At 48.0% G+C, this 21,639-nt stretch overlaps 1 long non-coding RNA gene across 1 annotated transcript; it reads right to left on the reverse strand.

Annotated features, from left to right (window-relative positions):
* Positions 1 to 3,241: 3,241 nt before the first annotated feature.
* On the reverse strand, positions 3,242 to 4,599 carry LOC148378241 (uncharacterized). The gene is made up of 3 exons (XR_015856063.1): positions 4,436 to 4,599; positions 4,247 to 4,323; positions 3,242 to 3,779 (listed from the first exon to the last, which is right to left on the reverse strand). It is a non-coding gene; the product is annotated as an uncharacterized LOC148378241 (long non-coding RNA).
* Positions 4,600 to 21,639: the final 17,040 nt, after the last annotated feature.

Consider the following 21,639-nt stretch of genomic DNA (forward strand, 5'->3'; position numbering starts at 1 on the left):
ATCCTCCAGTTTCCTGATGACTGCGCTGAGCTCAGCGATTTTCAGATGAAACCGTCGCGTGTCCCGATCCTCCTGAGACTGAAAACGCCCCGCAACACACACACACAAGCACTCGTTCAAAGTTCAAAACTGTTTTTGTGCTACCTTCCTCCAGCAACGAACTAAGTCATGCGTACTGCAAGTGTGTGATGAGGTGGCTTACGCAATGAAGAGGATTGCTAGTAGCGGCGTTGACCCCACTTCCAGGGTAGTTTAGGCCCGCCCTTTGGGAATCCCTCAGGGCAGCGATCTGCTGCTCGGCAGCCTGAGTCTGCAGCTGAAGGCGGTGGACGTGGCCGGCCCCAGGGCTTCATCCAAAACACTAACCGCTCTGTCTTTCAGCTTGATCTCATCCGTCTGGATGTACAAACGGGGAGCGCTCAGGCAGGCGGGCAAACTCATTTGCCAGAATTGTGACAAAAACAAAGAGAGCAACCGGCCAATTTTTTTCTGGAATCGACTAGAACACCTTTGCTGTGACAAAAGCGAAGCGAGCAACCGGACATTTTCTTCTTGTGAAATAGAATAGAATAGAATGCCTTAGGTGTCATTGCACTGCAGGTATACAACGAAATTGGGAACATAGCCACGCACCGCGCATCTGATCAGTCCTACCAGTCGGCGGATCTCCCTCTCGCAGTCTCTCTTGGTTCGGCTCAGCTCCTCCCGATGCTGGTGATGAGCCGATCGGAGCTCGGCCGCTCGGGACTGCCAGGCCTGCTGGGCCGCTGCCAGGGCTTCTTCCGCGCTCCTGGTGGAGGCGACACCGCTCGGTCTCCCGACACCGCCGCGTCTCCTCCACCTCCGCCAGCAAAGCGCCCCCCCTCCTCACCTGAGCAGACATTGCGCCACACCGGGCCGTTGAGACCGCAACGGAGCGCCGCGACGCTTACTGGGGACAAGCTACACAATACGGTAGCGGCCGCATCGAAGCCCGACGTGGCGTGCGGATAGTCAGACACGGATAGAGCGGATCACCTTGTCCATGGAGCCGTCCCTCAGGCTGAGGACCAAGGCATTCAGTCGCTGGATCTCTCCATCTTTGATTTTGATCACTCTCATCAGCTCCATTTCATGCTGCCGCAGTAATGTCTCCCTGGTAATGGCTAACTCTTTCTGCTTCTCCTCATGGAGTTTGCTTTTGAGTTCCGTCATGGCGGCGGTGGCACGGTGGTGCTCCGCCCGCAGGTCCTGACTTCTCTCTCTCTCCAGACAGCTGACCTGACATGACTTAGACTTAGACAAACTTTATTGTCATCTTGTCTGCACATGGTGCATACAAAACGAAATTCCGTTGCATACGTCTTACAACAAAGTAGTGATATTGCAGTTGAATAGAAGTAACATATCCTATGAAAATATATATATATACATATATACTATATATATATATATATATATATATATTAAAAATAAGTATAAAGTGCAGCAGTGATAATTATGCAATAGTGCAAGTAGGCAAAACAGTATTCAAGAGTGTGCAGAGGAATGCTAAACCATGTATTAAACTTCTATTTAAAGGGTTTATACAAGTTCAGTAAAGTTGGTAGTGCGAGATAGTGCAAGATAGAGGTCCGTAGTGTCATAAAGTACAGTTCTGTGAATGTGTGATGCAGAGTTCAGTTTAGAGCTCAACAGTTCTAGTGTTCAACAGTCTGATGACAGCAGGGAAAAAGCTGTTGCAGAACCTGGTGGACCTGCAGCGGATGCTGCAAACCTCTTCCCAGAGGGCAGCAGGGAGAACAGTCCATGGTGGGGGTGTGATGGGTCATTGATGATGTTACGGGCACGGGACATGCAGCGCTGAGATGAAATGTCCTGAATGGAGGGAAGAGGAGCCCCTATGATCCTCTCTGCTGTCCTCACCACTCTCCTCACGTTCTTCCAATCGGAGGCGGTGCAGCCTCCACACCACACAGAGAGACAGCTTGTCAGAATGCTCTCTATGGTGCTCCTGTAGAACGTCCTCATGATGGGTGGGGGCAGGTGGGCTCTCCTCATCCTCCGCAGGAAGTACAAGCGCTTCTGTGCCCTCTTGACCAGTGCCGTAGTGTTCATAGTCCAGGTGAGGTCTTCTGTGATGTGGACCCCCAGGAATTTGGTGGTGCTGACCACCTCCACAGCTGAGCTGTTGATGATCAGTGGAGCGTGGTGAGGCTGTTTTTTCCTGAAGTCGACGATGATCTCCTTCATCTTCTCCTCATTCAGGATCAGGCTGTTTTCTCTGCACCAGCCCACCAGCTGCTCCACCTCCTCTCTGTAGTCCAGGTCGTTGTTGTCTCTGATGAGCCCCACCACCGTTGTGTCGTCTGCTGACTTCACGATGTGATTGGTGGTGAACCTGAGGACGCAGTCGTGTGTCATCAGGGTGCACAGCAGGGGCTCAGGACGCAGCCCTGAAGGGAGCCTGTGCTGAGGGTGATGACATCAGAGGTGTTCTGTCCGACCCGGACTGACTGAGGTCTGTTGGTGAGGAAGTCTAGCAGCCAGTTGCGAAGGGGGGTGTTGAAGCCCAGGTGTTCCAATTTTCCTACCAGATGCTGTGGGATGATGGTGTTAAACGCTGAGCTGAAGTCCAGGAACAGCCTCCGCACATGGGTGTTCTTCTCCTCCAGGTGAGCCAGGCTCAGGTGAAGAACGGAGGAGATGGCGTCCTGAGTGGAGCGGTTTTGCCGGTCGGCAAACTGGAACGGGTCAAATAATAGGGGGAGTCTGGAAACGATGTGACCTTTAAGCAGCCTTTCGAAGCACTTCATCATAACCGGAGTCAGTGCAACAGGCCGGTAATCATTAAATGAGGTGATTTGAGGTTTCTCCGGCACCGGAATGATGGAGGCAGTCTTAAAGCACGCCGGCACTGTGGCTTGGCCCAGCGAGGTGTTAAAAATGTCTGTGATGACCCCAGCCAGATGACTTGCACATTCCCTGAACACACGCCCAGGAATGTTGTCGGGGCCAGGGGCCTTACAGGGGTTGACTCTCCTCAGGGTCTTCAACACATCGGCGGAGTCAAGGCAGAGTACCTCCTCTTCCTGATGGGGGACAGTTTTAACTGCTGGAGTGCCGTTTAGTGCCTCGAACCTCCCAAAGAAGTTATTTAGACCATTTAGAAAGTCAGCATCAACTACACCCACCGGGGGGGGGGAGGGTGAGTTGTAGTCTGTAATCGCCCGTATGCCTTGCCACATACTCCTGATGTTTTTGACGTCGTGGAAACGATCCTGAAATTTTCGACTGCGGTCTCGCTTCGCTATCCTGATGGCACGGTTCAAGTTGGCTCTCGCTGTCCTCAGTGTCTCCTTGTCGCCAGACTTGAAGGCAGAGTTCCGCGCTCGTAGCGTTTGACGTACCTCCTCAGTCATCCAGGGTCGTTGGTTGCCCCGGGTGATGATATTCTTAGTGGTGCTGACGTCCTCGGTGCATTTGTTGATGTAGGCTGACACAGTCATGGCACACGCATGTCTAATCTACATCGGGAAAACTGGGAGGGAGGGAGGCAGGCAGGGAGGCAGGCAGGGAGGCAGGCAGGGAGGCAGGCAGTGTCTGTCTGTTGAGGTTTTCACCTTGTTCTTCTCCTGCTGAAGTTCTAACTGGACGTCCATCAGTTTGGTTCTCAGCTCGTCATTGGCGGCCTGAAGGGCGTCCGTTCGCTCCGCCTTGGCCCGCCCTGCCGGAGCTCGTTTGGACATCTCTTACTCGAGTCTCGCCCGGTCATCAGTCAGAGATCACAACATTTGTACCTGGAGAGCACAAACGCAGCGCTGTTTTCCACTGGCTTCGAACTCAACTTCAATCGGTACCGTAACTTACAACATCATAAACATAGAACTAGCTTGACTTATTCATTGAATAAATGCATTTGGTTCTTCAAAACTGCATCACGCAACATAGCGTGACCGAGACGGCCGTTATCCACCTGCGTGAAGTTATTTGGTGAAATGAATGAGATGTTTAAGACACCATCGTTCTGTCTCTATGTAGATGAAGGTAAATAATCGATTGCTGAAGGTCCAAAGGTGTTGTGATAAACAAATAAACATATTAGTGATTAGTGACATATTTGTGATAAACATATTAGGCAGGATAATCACATATGTTAACGTGACTGCCTACACTGTATTTATTTATGGTTATTTGTTAAATCGAGTACTGTTAGACATGAAATAGGAAGTGTTTAACATAAATGGAAGACGAAAGGGGTACTCACCATTGTAGCTCCTGCTGGTCAATGATACGAGCCTCTTCTTGCAGTGGAAAACATACAGCCAACAAACACCGTGGAACCTAAAGGAATGAAATTAAACATTAACATTTAGCCTCAACCAACATTCACAGATACAACGCAACGCAAACTACACAAACGTAAATCTTTTTAAACACAATGAGTTGTACTTACCGTGTACGCTCTAGACGGTCCACTTGCAAGCGGAAAATAAAGATATTTCTGTTGATAATCGTCGTGTTTGTATCCGGTGTCTCGCTCAAGGCCATTGCGCCCACAGATTTGAATTTTGGCGAGAGTTCAGCCTATTGACGTCATTTCCGCGGTGTAATACCCGCATATCTGAAACGGCAAAGTTAAGAGTAGAGTTAAATAAAGTTTTTAGTCAACGCAATAATTTACAACCGTTGACCAGTCGAAATAATCGTCGAAATTTGGCGTCTGTGGCTGGAAGCAGACGCCGAGTTCGACATTCCTCCCAAACGCCACACTCCCTTGCTTTTCAGGGCTAAAAAAAAACAGTTGTAATTACCTTGTACGCTCTAGACGGTCAAGTTGCAAGCTGAAAACAAAAATATTTGCCTTGTTAGTCATCGTGTTACTAACAGCTGTGTCTTGTTTGCCAGAACTGCCGCTTTCCTACTTCCTGTTGCAAGCCACACCCACGGATTATAATTTTGCCGTGAGTTCCGCCTATTGACGTCATGTCCGCGTCACATGACTGCGACGTAATATTATCTAAAACTGTTTGTGCGGTATTGTGTTGTTCTGTGCGGTATTGTGTTATTCTGTGCGGCGTCGTGTTGTTCTGTGCGGCGTCGTGTTGTTCAGTGCGACGTCGTGTTGTTCAGTGCGGCATGGTGTTGTTCAGTGCGGCATGGTGTTGTTCAGTGCGGCATGGTGTTGTTCAGTGCGGCATAATGTTGTTCAGTGCGGCATAATGTTGTTCAGTGCGGCATGGTGTTGTTCAGTGCGGCATGGTGTTGTTCAGTGCGGCATGGTGTTGTTCAGTGCGGCATAATGTTGTTCAGTGCGCCATAATGTTGTTCAGTGCGGCATGGTGTTGTTCAGTGCGGGATGGTGTTGTTCAGTGCAGGATGGTGTTGTTCAGTGCGGCATGGTGTTGTTCAATGCGGCATGGTGTTGTTCAGTGCGGGATGGTGTTGTTCAGTGCGGCATGGTGTTGTTCAGTGCGGCATAATGTTGTTCAGTGCGGCATGGTGTTGTTCAGTGCGGCATGGTGTTGTTCAGTGCGGCATGGTGTTGTTCAGTGCGGAATGGTGTTGTTCAGTGCGGCATGGTGTTGTTCAGTCCGGGATGGTGTTGTTCAATGCGGGATCGTGTTGTTCAGTGCGGGGTGGTGTTGTTCAGTGCGGGATGGTGTTGTTCAGTGCGGCATGGTGTTGTTCAATGCGGCATGGTGTTGTTCAGTGCGGGATGGTGTTGTTCATTGCGGCATGGTGTTGTTCAGTGCGGCATGGTGTTGTTCAGTGCGGCATGGTGTTGTTCAGTGCGGCATGGTGTTGTTCAGTGCGGCATAATGTTGTTCAGTGCGGCATGGTGTTGTTCAGTGCAGGATGGTGTTGTTCAGTGCGGCATGGTGTTGTTCAATGCAGGATCGTGTTGTTCAGTGCAGCATAATGTTGTTCAGTGCAGCATGGTGTTGTTCAGTGCGGCATGGTGTTGTTCAATGCGGCATGGTGTTGTTCACTGCGGGATGGTGTTGTTCAATGCGGGATCGTGTTGTTCAGTGCGGCATAATGTTGTTCAGTGCAGCATGGTGTTGTTCAGTGCGGCATGGTGTTGTTCAGTGCGACATAATGTTGTTTAGTGCGGCATAATGTTGTTCAGTGCGGCATAATGTTGTTCAGTGCGGCATGGTGTTGTTCAGTGCGGCATGGTGTTGTTCAGTGCGGCATGGTGTTGTTCAGTGCAGGATGGTGTTGTTCAGTGCGGCATGGTGTTGTTCAATGCGGCATGGTGTTGTTCAGTGCGGGATGGTGTTGTTCAGTGCAGGATGGTGTTGTTCAGTGCGGCATGGTGTTGTTCAGTGCGGAATGGTGTTGTTCAGTGCGGCATGGTGTTGTTCAGTGCGGCATGGTGTTGTTCAGTGCAGGATGGTGTTGTTCAATGCGGGATCGTGTTGTTCAGTGCGGCATGGTGTTGTTCAGTGCGGCATGGTGTTGTTCAGTGCGGCATAATGTTGTTCAGTGCGGCATGGTGTTGTTCAGTGCGGCATGGTGTTGTTCAGTGCGGCATGGTGTTGTTCAGTGCGGCATGGTGTTGTTCAGTGCGGCATAATGTTGTCCAGTGCGCCATAATGTTGTTCAGTGCGGCATGGTGTTGTTTAGTGCGGGATGGTGTTGTTCAGTGCAGGATGGTGTTGTTCAGTGCGGCATGGTGTTGTTCAATGCGGCATGGTGTTGTTCAGTGCGGGATGGTGTTGTTCAGTGCGGCATGGTGTTGTTCAGTGCGGCATAATGTTGTTCAGTGCGGCATGGTGTTGTTCAGTGCGGCATGGTGTTGTTCAGTGCGGCATGGTGTTGTTCAGTGCGGCATGGTGTTGTTCAGTGCGGAATGGTGTTGTTCAGTGCGGCATGGTGTTGTTCAGTGCGGGATGGTGTTGTTCAATGCGGGATCGTGTTGTTCAGTGCGGGGTGGTGTTGTTCAGTGCAGGATGGTGTTGTTCAGTGCAGGATGGTGTTGTTCAGTGCGGCATGGTGTTGTTCAATGCAGGATCGTGTTGTTCAGTGCAGCATAATGTTGTTCAGTGCAGCATGGTGTTGTTCAGTGCGGCATGGTGTTGTTAAATGCGGCATGGTGTTGTTCAGTGCGGGATGGTGTTGTTCAGTGCGGCATGGTGTTTTTCAGTGCGGCATAATGTTGTTCAGTGCGGCATGGTGTTGTTCAGTGCGGCATGGTGTTGTTCAGTGCAGGATGGTGTTGTTCAGTGCGGCATGGTGTTGTTCAATGCAGGATCGTGTTGTTCAGTGCAGCATAATGTTGTTCAGTGCAGCATGGTGTTGTTCAGTGCGGCATGGTGTTGTTCAATGCGGCATGGTGTTGTTCACTGCGGGATGGTGTTGTTCAATGCGGGATCGTGTTGTTCAGTGCGGCATAATGTTGTTCAGTGCAGCATGGTGTTGTTCAGTGCGGCATGGTGTTGTTCAGTGCGACATAATGTTGTTTAGTGCGGCATAATGTTGTTCAGTGCGGCATGGTGTTGTTCAGTGCGGCATGGTGTTGTTCAGTGCGGCATGGTGTTGTTCAGTGCGGCATGGTGTTGTTCAGTGCAGGATGGTGTTGTTCAGTGCGGCATGGTGTTGTTCAATGCGGCATGGTGTTGTTCAGTGCGGGATGGTGTTGTTCAGTGCAGGATGGTGTTGTTCAGTGCGGCATGGTGTTGTTCAGTGCGGAATGGTGTTGTTCAGTGCGGCATGGTGTTGTTCAGTGCGGCATGGTGTTGTTCAGTGCAGGATGGTGTTGTTCAATGCGGGATCGTGTTGTTCAGTGCGGCATGGTGTTGTTCAGTGCGGCATGGTGTTGTTCAGTGCGGCATAATGTTGTTCAGTGCGGCATGGTGTTGTTCAGTGCGGCATGGTGTTGTTCAGTGCGGCATGGTGTTGTTCAGTGCGGCATGGTGTTGTTCAGTGCGGCATAATGTTGTCCAGTGCGCCATAATGTTGTTCAGTGCGGCATGGTGTTGTTTAGTGCGGGATGGTGTTGTTCAGTGCAGGATGGTGTTGTTCAGTGCGGCATGGTGTTGTTCAATGCGGCATGGTGTTGTTCAGTGCGGGATGGTGTTGTTCAGTGCGGCATGGTGTTGTTCAGTGCGGCATAATGTTGTTCAGTGCGGCATGGTGTTGTTCAGTGCGGCATGGTGTTGTTCAGTGCGGCATGGTGTTGTTCAGTGCGGCATGGTGTTGTTCAGTGCGGAATGGTGTTGTTCAGTGCGGCATGGTGTTGTTCAGTGCGGGATGGTGTTGTTCAATGCGGGATCGTGTTGTTCAGTGCGGGGTGGTGTTGTTCAGTGCAGGATGGTGTTGTTCAGTGCAGGATGGTGTTGTTCAGTGCAGCATGGTGTTGTTCAATGCAGGATCGTGTTGTTCAGTGCAGCATAATGTTGTTCAGTGCAGCATGGTGTTGTTCAGTGCGGCATGGTGTTGTTAAATGCGGCATGGTGTTGTTCAGTGCGGGATGGTGTTGTTCAGTGCGGCATGGTGTTTTTCAGTGCGGCATAATGTTGTTCAGTGCGGCATGGTGTTGTTCAGTGCGGCATGGTGTTGTTCAGTGCAGGATGGTGTTGTTCAGTGCGGCATGGTGTTGTTCAATGCAGGATCGTGTTGTTCAGTGCAGCATAATGTTGTTCAGTGCAGCATGGTGTTGTTCAGTGCGGCATGGTGTTGTTCAATGCGGCATGGTGTTGTTCACTGCGGGATGGTGTTGTTCAGTGCGGCATGGTGTTTTTCAGTGCGGCATAATGTTGTTCAGTGCGGCATGGTGTTGTTCAGTGCGGCATGGTGTTGTTCAGTGCGACATAATGTTGTTCAGTGCGGCATAATGTTGTTCAGTGCGGCATGGTGTTGTTCAGTGCGGCATGGTGTTGTTCAGTGCGGCATGGTGTTGTTCAGTGCGGCATGGTGTTGTTCAGTGCAGGATGGTGTTGTTCAGTGCAGGATGGTGTTGTTCAATGCGGCATGGTGTTGTTCAGTGCGGGATGGTGTTGTTCAGTGCAGGATGGTGTTGTTCAGTGCGGCATGGTGTTGTTCAGTGCGGAATGGTGTTGTTCAGTGCGGCATGGTGTTGTTCAGTGCGGCATGGTGTTGTTCAGTGCAGGATGGTGTTGTTCAATGCGGGATCGTGTTGTTCAGTGCGGCATGGTGTTGTTCAGTGCGGCATGGTGTTGTTCAGTGCGGCATGGTGTTGTTCAATGCGGCATGGTGTTGTTCAGTGCAGGATGGTGTTGTTCAGTGCGGCATGGTGTTGTTCAATGCGGCATGGTGTTGTTCAGTGCGGCATAATGTTGTTCAGTGCGGCATGGTGTTGTTCAGTGCGGCATGGTGTTGTTCAGTGCAGCGTAATGTTGTTCAGTGCGGCATGGTGTTGTTCAGTGCGGAATGGTGTTGTTCAGTGCGGCATGGTGTTGTTCAGTGCAGGATGGTGTTGTTCAGTGCGGCATGGTGTTGCTCAGTGCGGCATGGTGTTGTTCAGTGCGGGATGGTGTTGTTCATTGCGGCATGGTGTTGTTCAGTGCGGCATGGTGTTGTTCAGTGCGGCATGGTGTTGTTCAGTGCGGCATAGTGTTGTTCAGTGCGCCATAATGTTGTTCAGTGCGGCATGGTGTTGTTCAGTGCGGGATGGTGTTGTTCAGTGCGGGATGGCGTTGTTCAGTGCGGCATGGTGTTGTTCAGTGCGGCATGGTGTTGTTCAGTGCGGCATAATGTTGTTCAGTGCGGCATAATGTTGTTCAGTGCGGGATGGTGTTGTTCATTGCGGCATGGTGTTGTTCAGTGCGGCATGGTGTTGTTCAGTGTGGCATGGTGTTCAGTGCGGCATGGTGTTGTTCAGTGCGGTATCGTGTTGTTCAGTGCGGTATCGTGTTTCTCAGTGCGGTATCGTGTTGTTCAGTGCAGTATCGTTGTGTTGTTCGTATTGTGTTTAACACTTAGCCTCTAACACTTAGCCTCTAACACTTAGCCTCTAGCATCTAGAAGGTAAATAAATAGGAAGGAAGGACTCACCGGTGACGTCTTCGCCCACGTCCAAGCGTTGTACTTTGTATTTTCATCCTTCTGACAGTGGAAAACATAGCCAACAAACACCGTGGAACCTAAACGAATGAAAGAAAACTATCATTTGGCCACAACCAACATTCACAGATACAACACAATGTGACGTGCGGGGTTGAGGTTAAAGGTTGAGTGAAGGGCCCTCGTTTTAAACTACTTTTTTGAAAAGGATTGGGAACAAGTAAGACGTATTTAATTTATTTAATGGGAAGTAGTAAGAGCTATTGAATTTAATCTATGTATTATATTCTATTGTATTGTATTCTGTTGTATTCTTTTGGATTGTATTCACACTAACCCCACTAAAACTTCAGCCCACAAAAACTCGCCTCTGGCGCCTAGCCTCTGGCACTTAGCCTCTAACACTTAGCCTTTAACACTTAGCCTTTAACACTTAGCCTTTAACACTTAGCCTAGAAGGTGAATAAATAGGGTTAAAGGTTGAGTGAAGGGACCTCGTTTTAAACTACTTTTTTGTAAAGGAGTGGGAACAAGTAAGACGTATTTAATTTATTTAATGGGAAGTAGTAAGACTTATTAAATTTATTTAATCTACTTTTCTTCCCAGGCAAAATTTGATGTGCTGCAATTCCAAATTTCCAAAGTGAATGAAGGAATGAAGTCCTTTAAATTATGATTTTGTATAAATACTAGGCATTAACACAAAATCGACGGCACAAAATGGGCAGACTTTACTTGTTTGAAAAGGACTGGTTACAAGACAGACTTTTTTAATTTATTTAATGGGAAGAAGACTTATTTAGTTTAATTGATCTATTTTTGTTCCCTGCCAAAATTCGATTTGCTGCAATTCCAAATTTCCAAAGTGAATGAAGGAAAGAAGTCGTTTAAATTATGATTTTGTTTAAATACTAGGCATAGACACAAAATCTACGGCACAAAATGGGCAGACTTTACTTGTTTGAAGAGGACTGGTTACAAGACAGACTTTTCTGATTTATTTAATGGGAAGAAGACTTATTTAGTTTATTTAATCTATTTTTGTTCCCTGGCAAAATTGGATTTGCTGAAATTGTATTTTGCCAAATCTTGCCTTGAGACCTGATAGGAAGTATTAAACGCTTAGTTAAATCAATACAAGTTGGTAATAAGAGCGAGTAATGTTGGTTGAACCGATGAATGAAGGTTGAAAGCAATTTAAATTATGACTTTGTATAAATACTAGATATTAACAGAACATCTACTGCGCGAAATGGGCAGAGTTTACTTGTTTGAGAAGGAGTGGCTTATTCAAAACTAAGATTTATTTAATCTGTTTGTTCCCAGGCAAAATTGGATGTGATGCAATTCCAAATTTCACCACATGATGGTGCCCAATTTTGACTTCATAGGACATATTAAACACTTAGCTTGTTATTATGTTCAAGGTAATCAGATTTGTTTATTATTCTAATGGCCTCTTCAAAACTATTCTGGATTACTACTTTGGATCTATTCTACATTACTTGGCAACAACATACTCTGTAACAGATTAGGCAGTATAATCATATCTGTTAACTTGAGAGTGCCCACACTCAATCTACTTATCGTGATGTGTTAAATCAATTACTGTTAGACATTATTTGTCTGATAATCTACCAAATCTTTGAATTGAAGAATTTGTGATTTAATTAATAGCTTGTTGTTATGTTAAGGGTAATCAGACTTGTATATAATTCTAATGGCCTTCTTTTGAAAACTATTCTGAATTACAACTTTGGATCTTATATTACTTTGCAACAATCTACTCCGTGACAGATTAGGCAGTATAATCACATATGTTAACTTCAGTGCCCACACTGTATTTATTTATGGTTATTTGTTAAATCAAGTACTGTTAGACATGAAATAGGAAGTGTTTAACATAAATGTTATGGCTACTCACCATTGTAGCTCGCTCCTGGTCAATGATACGAGCCTCTTCTTGCAGTGGAAAACTTGCAGCCAACAAACACCGTGGAACCTAAAGGAATGAAATTAAACAGTAACATTTCGCCTCGACCAATTTTCACACGTACAACGCAACGCGGCTACACTTCTGCTATTACAAACGTAAATCTCCTTAAACACAATGAGTGTTACTTACCGTGTACGCTCTAGACGGTCCAGTTGCAAGCAGAAAATAAAGATATTTCTGTTGATAATCGTCGCTGCTCAGTGGCTCACGGCCATCGCGCCAACAGATTTGAATTTTGGCGGAGGTTCGGGCAATTACGTCATATCCACGGCACATGACTGCGACGTAATACCCGCTTATCTGAAACGGCAGTTAAAAGTAGAGTTACATCAAGTTTTCTTGGAACCTAAACGAATGAAAGAAAACTATCATTTGGCCACAACCAACATTCACAGATACAACACAACGTGCGGGGTTGGGGTTAAAGATTGAGTGAAGGGCCCTCGTTTTAAACTACTGTTTTGAAAAGGAGTGGGAACAAGTAAGACGTATTTAATTTATTTAATGGGAAGTAGTAAGACTTATTAAATTTATTTAATCTACTTTTCTTCCCAGGCAAAATTTGATGTGCTGCAATTCCAAATTTCCAAAGTGAATGAAGGAATGAAGTCCTTTAAATTATGATTTTGTATAAATACTAGGCATTAACACAAAATCGACGGCACAAAATGGGCAGACTTTACTTGTTTGAAAAGGACTGGTTACAAGACAGACTTTTTTAATTTATTTAATGGGAAGAAGACTTATTTAGTTTAATTGATCTATTTTTGTTCCCTGCCAAAATTCGATTTGCTGCAATTCCAAATTTCCAAAGTGAATGAAGGAAAGAAGTCGTTTAAATTATGATTTTGTTTAAATACTAGGCATAGACACAAAATCTACGGCACAAAATGGGCAGACTTTACTTGTTTGAAGAGGACTGGTTACAAGACAGACTTTTCTGATTTATTTAATGGGAAGAGGACTTATTTAGTTTATTTAATCTATTTTTGTTCCCTGGCAAAATTGGATTTGCTGAAATTGTATTTTGCCAAATCTCGATTTGAGACCTGATAGGAAGTATTAAACGCTTAGTTAAATCAATACAAGTTGGTAATAAGAGCGAGTAATGTTGGTTGAACCGATGAATGAAGGTTGAAAGCAATTTAAATTATGACTTTGTATAAATACTAGATATTAACAGAACATCTACTGCGCAAAATGGGCAGAGTTTACTTGTTTGAGAAGGAGTGGCTTATTCAAAACTAAGATTTATGTAATCTGTTTGTTCCCAGGCAAAATTGGATGTGATGCAATTCCAAATTTCACCACATGATGGTGCCCAATTTTGACTTCATAGGACATATTAAACACTTAGCTTGTTATTATGTTCAAGGTAATCAGATTTGTTTATCATTCTAATGGCCTCTTCAAAACTATTCTGGATTACTACTTTGGATCTATTCTACATTACTTGGCAACAACATACTCTGTAACAGATTAGGCAGTATAATCACTTATGTTAACTTGAGAGTGCCCACACTCAATCTACTTATCGTGATGTGTTAAATCAATTACTGTTAGACATTATTTGTCTGATAATCTACCAAATCTTTGAATTGAAGAATTTGTGATTTAATTAATAGCTTGTTCAGGGTAATCAGACTTGTATATAATTCTAATGGCCTTCTTTTGAAAACTATTCTGAATTACAACTTTGGATCTTATATTACTTTGCAACAATCTACTCCGTGACAGATTAGGCAGTATAATCACATATGTTAACTTCAGTGCCCACACTGTATTTATTTATGGTTATTTGTTAAATCAAGTACTGTTAGACATGAAATAGGAAGTGTTTAACATAAATGTTATGGCTACTCACCATTGTAGCTCGCTCCTGGTCAATGATACGAGCCTCTTCTTGCAGTGGAAAACTTGCAGCCAACAAACACCGTGGAACCTAAAGGAATGAAATTAAACATTAACATTTCGCCCGGACCAACATTCACACGTACAACGCAACGCGGCTACACTTCTGCTATTACAAACGTAAATCTCCTTAAACACAACGAGTGTTACTTACCGTGTACGCTCTAGGCAAAATTGGATGTGATGCAATTCCAAATCTATCTGAAACGGCAGTTAAAAGTAGAGTTACATCAAGTTTTCTTTTTTAATCAACACAATCATTTACAACCGTTGACCAGAAAGAATCGTCGAAATTCGACGTCCCCCACAAACGCCACGCTCACTCGCTTTTCAGGGCAACAAAAGTACTTCTTTTTAAAAACGATGAGTTGTACTTACCGTGTACGCTCTGGACGGTCCAGTTGCAAGCAGAAAATAAAAATATTTCTCTTGTTAGTCGTATGTTACCATCCGCTGTGTCTTTGTCAACATCGCCGCCATTTTCCTACTTCCTGCTGCGAGCCACGCCCACGGATTTAAATTTGGGCGGAAGCTCTTTCCATTGGCGTCGTTTTCGCGTATAGCAAATCCGATTGGTTGGGAAGGGGGCACGGTTATGCAGCCGAGGAGTCCTGTGATCGGTGGGATGTAAAGTAGGCGTCGACGTCACGTCCGCGTCACGTGACCACGACGTGGCAGACGTCAAATAGCAACCGCTGTTTTGTTTAGTAGACTTACAGTTGTTATGCATTGACATAATGGCGCACACACCAAATAGATTTAAATAAATTAAATAATTCTTCTGCCCACTCTCTTTTAAACAAGTTAACTCTCCCCGCGGATTTGAATTCCGGCGAAAGTTACGCCCATCGACGTCACGTATGTCACGTGACCACGACGTGGCAGATGTCATATAGCAACCGCTGTTTTGTTTAGTAGATTTACAGTTGTTATGCATTGGCATAATGGTGTGCACTCAAAATAGATTTAAATAAATTAAATATTTCTTCTGCCTACTCCCTTTTAAACAAGTTAACTCTGCCCACGTCCATTGACGTCTTGTCTGCGTCACGTGACCACGACGTAGCGACGTCATATAGTAACCGCTGTTTTGACCAGTAGACTTAGTTATTATGCGTTGACATAATGGCGCACTGGTTAGCATGGCCACCTCTTAAGCATGATGATGCGGGTTCGACGCCTGATCAATGTTAGCATGGAGTGAGCTGAAGTGCATGGCGCTGAAGATTTGAATCTTTGAAATGCGCTGAGGTCTGACATATCAGGCAGAATGGTTTGCCATCACGTTCAACAAAAAATAGAAACTTTCCCACTCTGATTAAAACGTCCTGTGTTCATCTACGTATTTTCGTTTTGCTGTGCATCTTTTCCCTGCCATTTCGAGAGCCCAATTGACACTCATAGTTTAAAGAAATGTGTTTGCCCATCCTACTTTGTGGAATTTCACCACATGCGCTTTTGACCAAAATACCAAATTGAACTCAAGTGAAGCCAACACGCACAACCCCCCCCCCCCCCCCCCCCCCACACACACACACACACAAATGTTGATATGAACATAAAAGAGCCGCATGCGGTTCGGGAGTTGCGGCTTGGCCAAACCTGTACTATACAACTTTATTTGTATAAAATTTTCACAACAGCTGTCACACAAACAAAGCGGGAAAAACCGAAGACGTGCGTGTTCCGCCCACGCTGGATTTATTTGCACCTTTGAAAAGACACCGTATTGCCGCAGATGTGGCAAAGAGTACTTTTGGGCATCTGAGACGGAAGGATGTCCAAAGCATCACGTCACCTGCTCTGGTAGGCATGGTGGTGGGACGTTGAGGTCAACCGCTTTGGGGTTGGCTGACTCTTTGATCGCAGGATGCCACACACTTGAAGACAGAAGCAGAAAAGCAGAGCTAAATGCAAAATGTACTCACCGGTGACTCCAATTTTTTTCCCCCCTGAAGAAACAGCTGGACGGGTGGCCCCGGCTGGCCAGTGGGACTCTTGTTATTCTGACCCTTTTTAGTGCGCGTTTGGGGCAACAACCGTTTTTTGTGGCGCTCTCTTCTGGTTCAAAAGTGCCCTGCATGTGAATTTGCTTTTCCTGCCTTCTGATTGGATGAGCGCCGGTGTGACGCGGTGCCTCTGTCACCGTGGCGGGGGGTATACGTTGGCATCGGAGCGTCTGCCAACGTCTGAGACCGGCTGGCAGTGTATCGGAGGTGTCGAGTGCGGTGCCGCTGGAGCTCACTCACCAGCTGGTGTTAGGGCCACAGAATGAAGGCCAAGGAGAAGAATAGAAAGAGAAACAGAAACTTCTCCTCCAATTGTTTGATTTGTCTCTTCTGAGCTTCGATGAATTCTTTCAGCTCTTTGTTCCTCTAGGACGGACAAATGGAAAGTGGCATTCAAAAGCCAGTAAGCGTGCAAGTAAGTGCCGGGCTGGCTTTGGGCCCTTACCTGTTGCGCGCTGTGCAGCAGATCCATTCTCTCTTGGAGGATGCAAGCGTCGCGCTCCCTCAACTCGCACATCAGGGCTCGCTTCCATTGGTCCACGGCGCTCCTAAGCTCTTCTCTCTGATCCGCCGTCAGCACGTCATTCACGCCAGCGTGGCTGGCTTTTTCGCCGTCCGTGGCGGGGCAGTCCCGCTGCGGTAGCGCCTCGTACAACATGGCCTCCAGCTCCAGGATCCTCTGGGCCGCAATCCTCGTCCATCAGTGGTCCGGCGGGAGATTTGAGGGCGGCTTACCTTATGAGCCTGGTCCATGGAACACTTCCTGAAGTCCAACTCTTCATCCAGGTAGCCCTTCTGCTTGCAGAACATATCCTAGCACAGCTCAAGGTCAGAATTGTTGGGGCACATTGCCGGAGTTCCCCTTGGCTGATGTCGCGTGTCTGTCTACCTTCTCACTTTCAATGTCCAACATCTTCTGTTGAAGTGCTGACTTGGTCACTTTGATGTATTCTAACCACTGAGGAAAGGCTGCTGTCACATAAGCAGAATGCGAGAGCGTGCGTGGACGTGCGCGTTACCTTCTCGGCTAGGGTGAGAAGGGTCCTGGCGTGAATCACGACCACCTGCTCCTCGTTGGTGAGATTCTGCAAGAGCCCAAAGGCACAGCGTCAACAAGCTTCTTTCAGCGCAAAGCCTTCCAAAAGTCACATTTGAGCCGCCGAGTCTCGTGGAGTGCGAACATAAGGAGTTCGACATACACTTACGGCGTTATAGCCCAGGATGTCCAGCTTCTTCATCAGATCACTGATGACGATGTCCGGGGGAAAGGCGCAAGGAGCAATGTAAGGTGTTCTGGGACCTCGGGTTAAGGTTAGGGTTGCGAGGGACGCCTTACGTACGCTCACGCCCTCGGCCTCGCAGTAGATCTGCAAAGGGCTGAGGCCGTCTGGGAAACGGACTTGCAGAAACTTCAAGACGGGGGAGCGCCACTCCCTCTCCTGAAAGGCAGAGGCATGCATCCGTCCGTCCGTCCGTCCGTCCGTCCGTCACATCTCTGGCCTCAACACGCTTGTGCGAGTCTTCCCACCTCCAGCTCCAGGATGCGGAACTCAAGCAGTTCGTTTTGGTCTCGGATATCCTGGATGTGCTCTTTCAGACGCGCTTCTTCCGCCTCCATCCGCCTGACCTGAAAAGACAGTCAGACCTCATCTGCGGGGCTTCCCGACAGGTGTGACGCCAAGCGACTCCGCCCAGCGCCTTTCTTTCCGTCACCTTTTCGGCCAACTGCTGATTGCTCTGACGCAGCAGCTGCTTCTCCTCCACCCACTTGACATTCTAGAAGAGACAAACGCGTGGACAGCTTTGGAATGTTGTGTCATTTTCATCCACAAATTCTTTGGTTGACTGGAAAATGACATTTGCTTTTCTCCGCATTTTCCCAGCCACGTTCGGGGGGGGGGGGGGGTTGGTCCAGTAATGCCAGACGGATGAGTGACTGAAGAATGTAGCTATTTTGTCTGAGAAAAAGGTGTGCTCATTGATGAGCTTACCTGTCCTTGTTGCTTCAGCGCTGACTCCAGATCTGCTACTCTGCTTTGATAGTGACCCATTTCTACCATCAGCTTTTCTCTGGTCTGAAAGGAGGAGGAGGGAGGCTCCTCCTCCTCCTTTCAGACCAGAGAACACCCGAGGCTGGGTGAGAACGGGGAGGCTGCGACCCGGCCGGGGGTTGCGGGAAGGGGCGCCACCTTGATCTCCTTCTCGGCGTCGTAGTCCCCTTTCGCTGGTCTGGGCTAGCAGAGCGTAGGCTCGTTGCAGCGCTTGATATTCTTGCGTCAGCTGGCGGTAGCGAAGCTCCGCCTCTTCATGCACACACCAATGCAACACAGCACTAGTACCAGAATCAGTCAGACCGGCGACAAAGCACCCGCGACGCAAAGACGAGTCCGATTCCAGGCTGAAGAGGAATGTTTGGTGCCAATACGCTGGCAGAAATGGCGGGCTACCTCTTCGGGTTCCGTGTCGGGGGTTCTGTCGGTGTGAAAAGACAAGGACGATCCGTCCGAGTCCACCAACACGTCTTCGTCGTAGCCGTAAAATGTTTCGATGACCTGCGGGCGCGGAAGCAAACATCTCTCTGAACAAACTGAAGCGACACCTCACGATGAATCGACGAGAGGAACGATAGCGAGAAAAAGGCCATTTCATCTTGCGCAACACCAAGCAGCCGCAAACAAACAGACTCACCTTGCAGGACCTCACGCTTTGTTCCTCCTCAGAGATTCTCGACGTCGGTATCGTAGCAGCAAATCTCTCTCCTGTCGACACAAATAATCCGCCTTTGAGATTCTTTGGATGCAAAGGGAACGAACGGCTCCGGCGCAGAAACAAACGCGACTCACAATGACATTTCTGACATGAGCTCCTGTCTCCAGAGCCTGAAAAACACGTCACCGGCGATGATTGGAGGGACGCTCGTCTTTTCCAAAAGTGACAACTACAGGGTGTGTCAGGGTTTTCCAGATTATCTTTATCGTATCATTGTGTTGCTTTGACTTTGACTGCGACCTGTAATAAATAATATTATTTATCCCTTATTTATCCCTATCGCTTATCCCTTCCTACACAAAGTCGTAAAACACCCCTTGCTATGTTTTGACTAGAGGTCAAGGGCTTCCTCTATTCAATCCACTCTTACACCCACCCTGTTTCTCTTAATTAAAATGCTCGTGCAGGAGCCGAGAGTCAGACTTCATTCGTACAACGGATGGACTCTCCACCTGCAGGTGTCCAAAAGAACTTACTTGTCTCCCGTGTGGTTCTTGCAAAATAAGTTGGAGCGAGCGCAACTCTAACAGGGTGCATTTTGCCACTAGCTGCCTACGGACAATGACGTCGCGCTCGCGGCTCATGGTTGACGGGCTGAGCAGCCGGGCAAGTCCGTCGTTTTCAGCGCACAGCGAGTGGCAAAGGCGCTGACAAAACGGGAGCTTTGAGCTGCTGAAAACGGCAAAACAAGTCTAAAGCGTGTTCAAACGCGTGCGCACAATGCTCCTGCTTGAAAGGTCGGAATTTAAGGGGCCAATTTTTTGGATGGCGGCCGCCGGCCAAGCTTTGGACGGAAAAGGTTTCCTGGCGACAGCGAGCGAGCGCGGCGCTGCCGTACGTGCACCGAGTCGCCTGCCTGAAGACCTTGGACAAGTCGTCGATGATGTGCCGCTGCTCCACAACTTGAAGGAACTCCATTTCACCGTCCTGCTGGCCGCAACCGCGGTCCAGGTCATTGAGCGAACTAGGCCTTCTCTGTGGAACACAAATGCAGTGGACTCTGTTGGCACGCCGCCGTTGTCCGCGTCGACTTACCAAGCTTGCCATCTCCTCGTTCTCCTGGGTGACAAAGCGCACTTTGTTTTCAAGGCGACACAGCACCAGCGAGAGTTCTTCATTCTTCCTGCTCAGGCGTTTGTTTTTGTACAGGAGTGGCAGAAACTGGCTTTCTGTTTCTCTCAGTCGCTTTAGCTGCAAGCATGAAGTGCGGGATGTGAAAGACGCACAACACGCGGGCCAGAACGTATCCATTCCTTTTGCATCGGTTTGAACGGAATCGTGGCTTTGGCTCCCAATAAAAGACATCTACCAGGCAACCGACTCGCCGCGCCGCTCAACTAATAAGCAAGCGCAATGGGTGCCTCGCTGGATGGCGCGCATCAAACGTAGCGCAAACCTTCAAGCGTGCCGTCAATAAATTACCAGTTCATTGCGCTCTTCAGAAAGCAGGGCGTTTCGATCCTCCAGTTTCCTGATGACTGCGCTGAGCTCAGCGATTTTCAGATGAAACCGTCGCGTGTCCCGATCCTCCTGAGACTGAAAACGCCCCGCAACACACACACACAAGCACTCGTTCAAAGTTCAAAACTGTTTTTGTGCTACCTTCCTCCAGCAACGAACTAAGTCATGCGTACTGCAAGTGTGTGATGAGGTGGCTTACGCAATGAAGAGGATTGCTAGTAGCGGCGTTGACCCCACTTCCAGGGTAGTTTAGGCCCGCCCTTTGGGAATCCCTCAGGGCAGCGATCTGCTGCTCGGCAGCCTGAGTCTGCAGCTGAAGGCGGTGGACGTGGCCGGCCCCAGGGCTTCATCCAAAACACTAACCGCTCTGTCTTTCAGCTTGATCTCATCCGTCTGGATGTACAAACGGGGAGCGCTCAGGCAGGCGGGCAAACTCATTTGCCAGAATTGTGACAAAAACAAAGAGAGCAACCGGCCAATTTTTTTCTGGAATCGACTAGAACACCTTTGCTGTGACAAAAGCGAAGCGAGCAACCGGACATTTTCTTCTTGTGAAATAGAATAGAATAGAATGCCTTAGGTGTCATTGCACTGCAGGTATACAACGAAATTGGGAACATAGCCACGCACCGCGCATCTGATCAGTCCTACCAGTCGGCGGATCTCCCTCTCGCAGTCTCTCTTGGTTCGGCTCAGCTCCTCCCGATGCTGGTGATGAGCCGATCGGAGCTCGGCCGCTCGGGACTGCCAGGCCTGCTGGGCCGCTGCCAGGGCTTCTTCCGCGCTCCTGGTGGAGGCGACACCGCTCGGTCTCCCGACACCGCCGCGTCTCCTCCACCTCCGCCAGCAAAGCGCCCCCCCTCCTCACCTGAGCAGACATTGCGCCACACCGGGCCGTTGAGACCGCAACGGAGCGCCGCGACGCTTACTGGGGACAAGCTACACAATACGGTAGCGGCCGCATCGAAGCCCGACGTGGCGTGCGGATAGTCAGACACGGATAGAGCGGATCACCTTGTCCATGGAGCCGTCCCTCAGGCTGAGGACCAAGGCATTCAGTCGCTGGATCTCTCCATCTTTGATTTTGATCACTCTCATCAGCTCCATTTCATGCTGCCGCAGTAATGTCTCCCTGGTAATGGCTAACTCTTTCTGCTTCTCCTCATGGAGTTTGCTTTTGAGTTCCGTCATGGCGGCGGTGGCACGGTGGTGCTCCGCCCGCAGGTCCTGACTTCTCTCTCTCTCCAGACAGCTGACCTGACATGACTTAGACTTAGACAAACTTTATTGTCATCTTGTCTGCACATGGTGCATACAAAACGAAATTCCGTTGCATACGTCTTACAACAAAGTAGTGATATTGCAGTTGAATAGAAGTAACATATCCTATGAAAATATATATATATACATATATACTATATATATATATATATATATATATTAAAAATAAGTATAAAGTGCAGCAGTGATAATTATGCAATA

Source organism: Syngnathus floridae, unplaced genomic scaffold, assembly GCF_059516105.1.
Source record: "Syngnathus floridae isolate MCC-2025c unplaced genomic scaffold, RoL_Sflo_1.0 HiC_scaffold_56, whole genome shotgun sequence".
NCBI classification, from domain to species: domain Eukaryota; kingdom Metazoa; phylum Chordata; class Actinopteri; order Syngnathiformes; family Syngnathidae; genus Syngnathus; species Syngnathus floridae.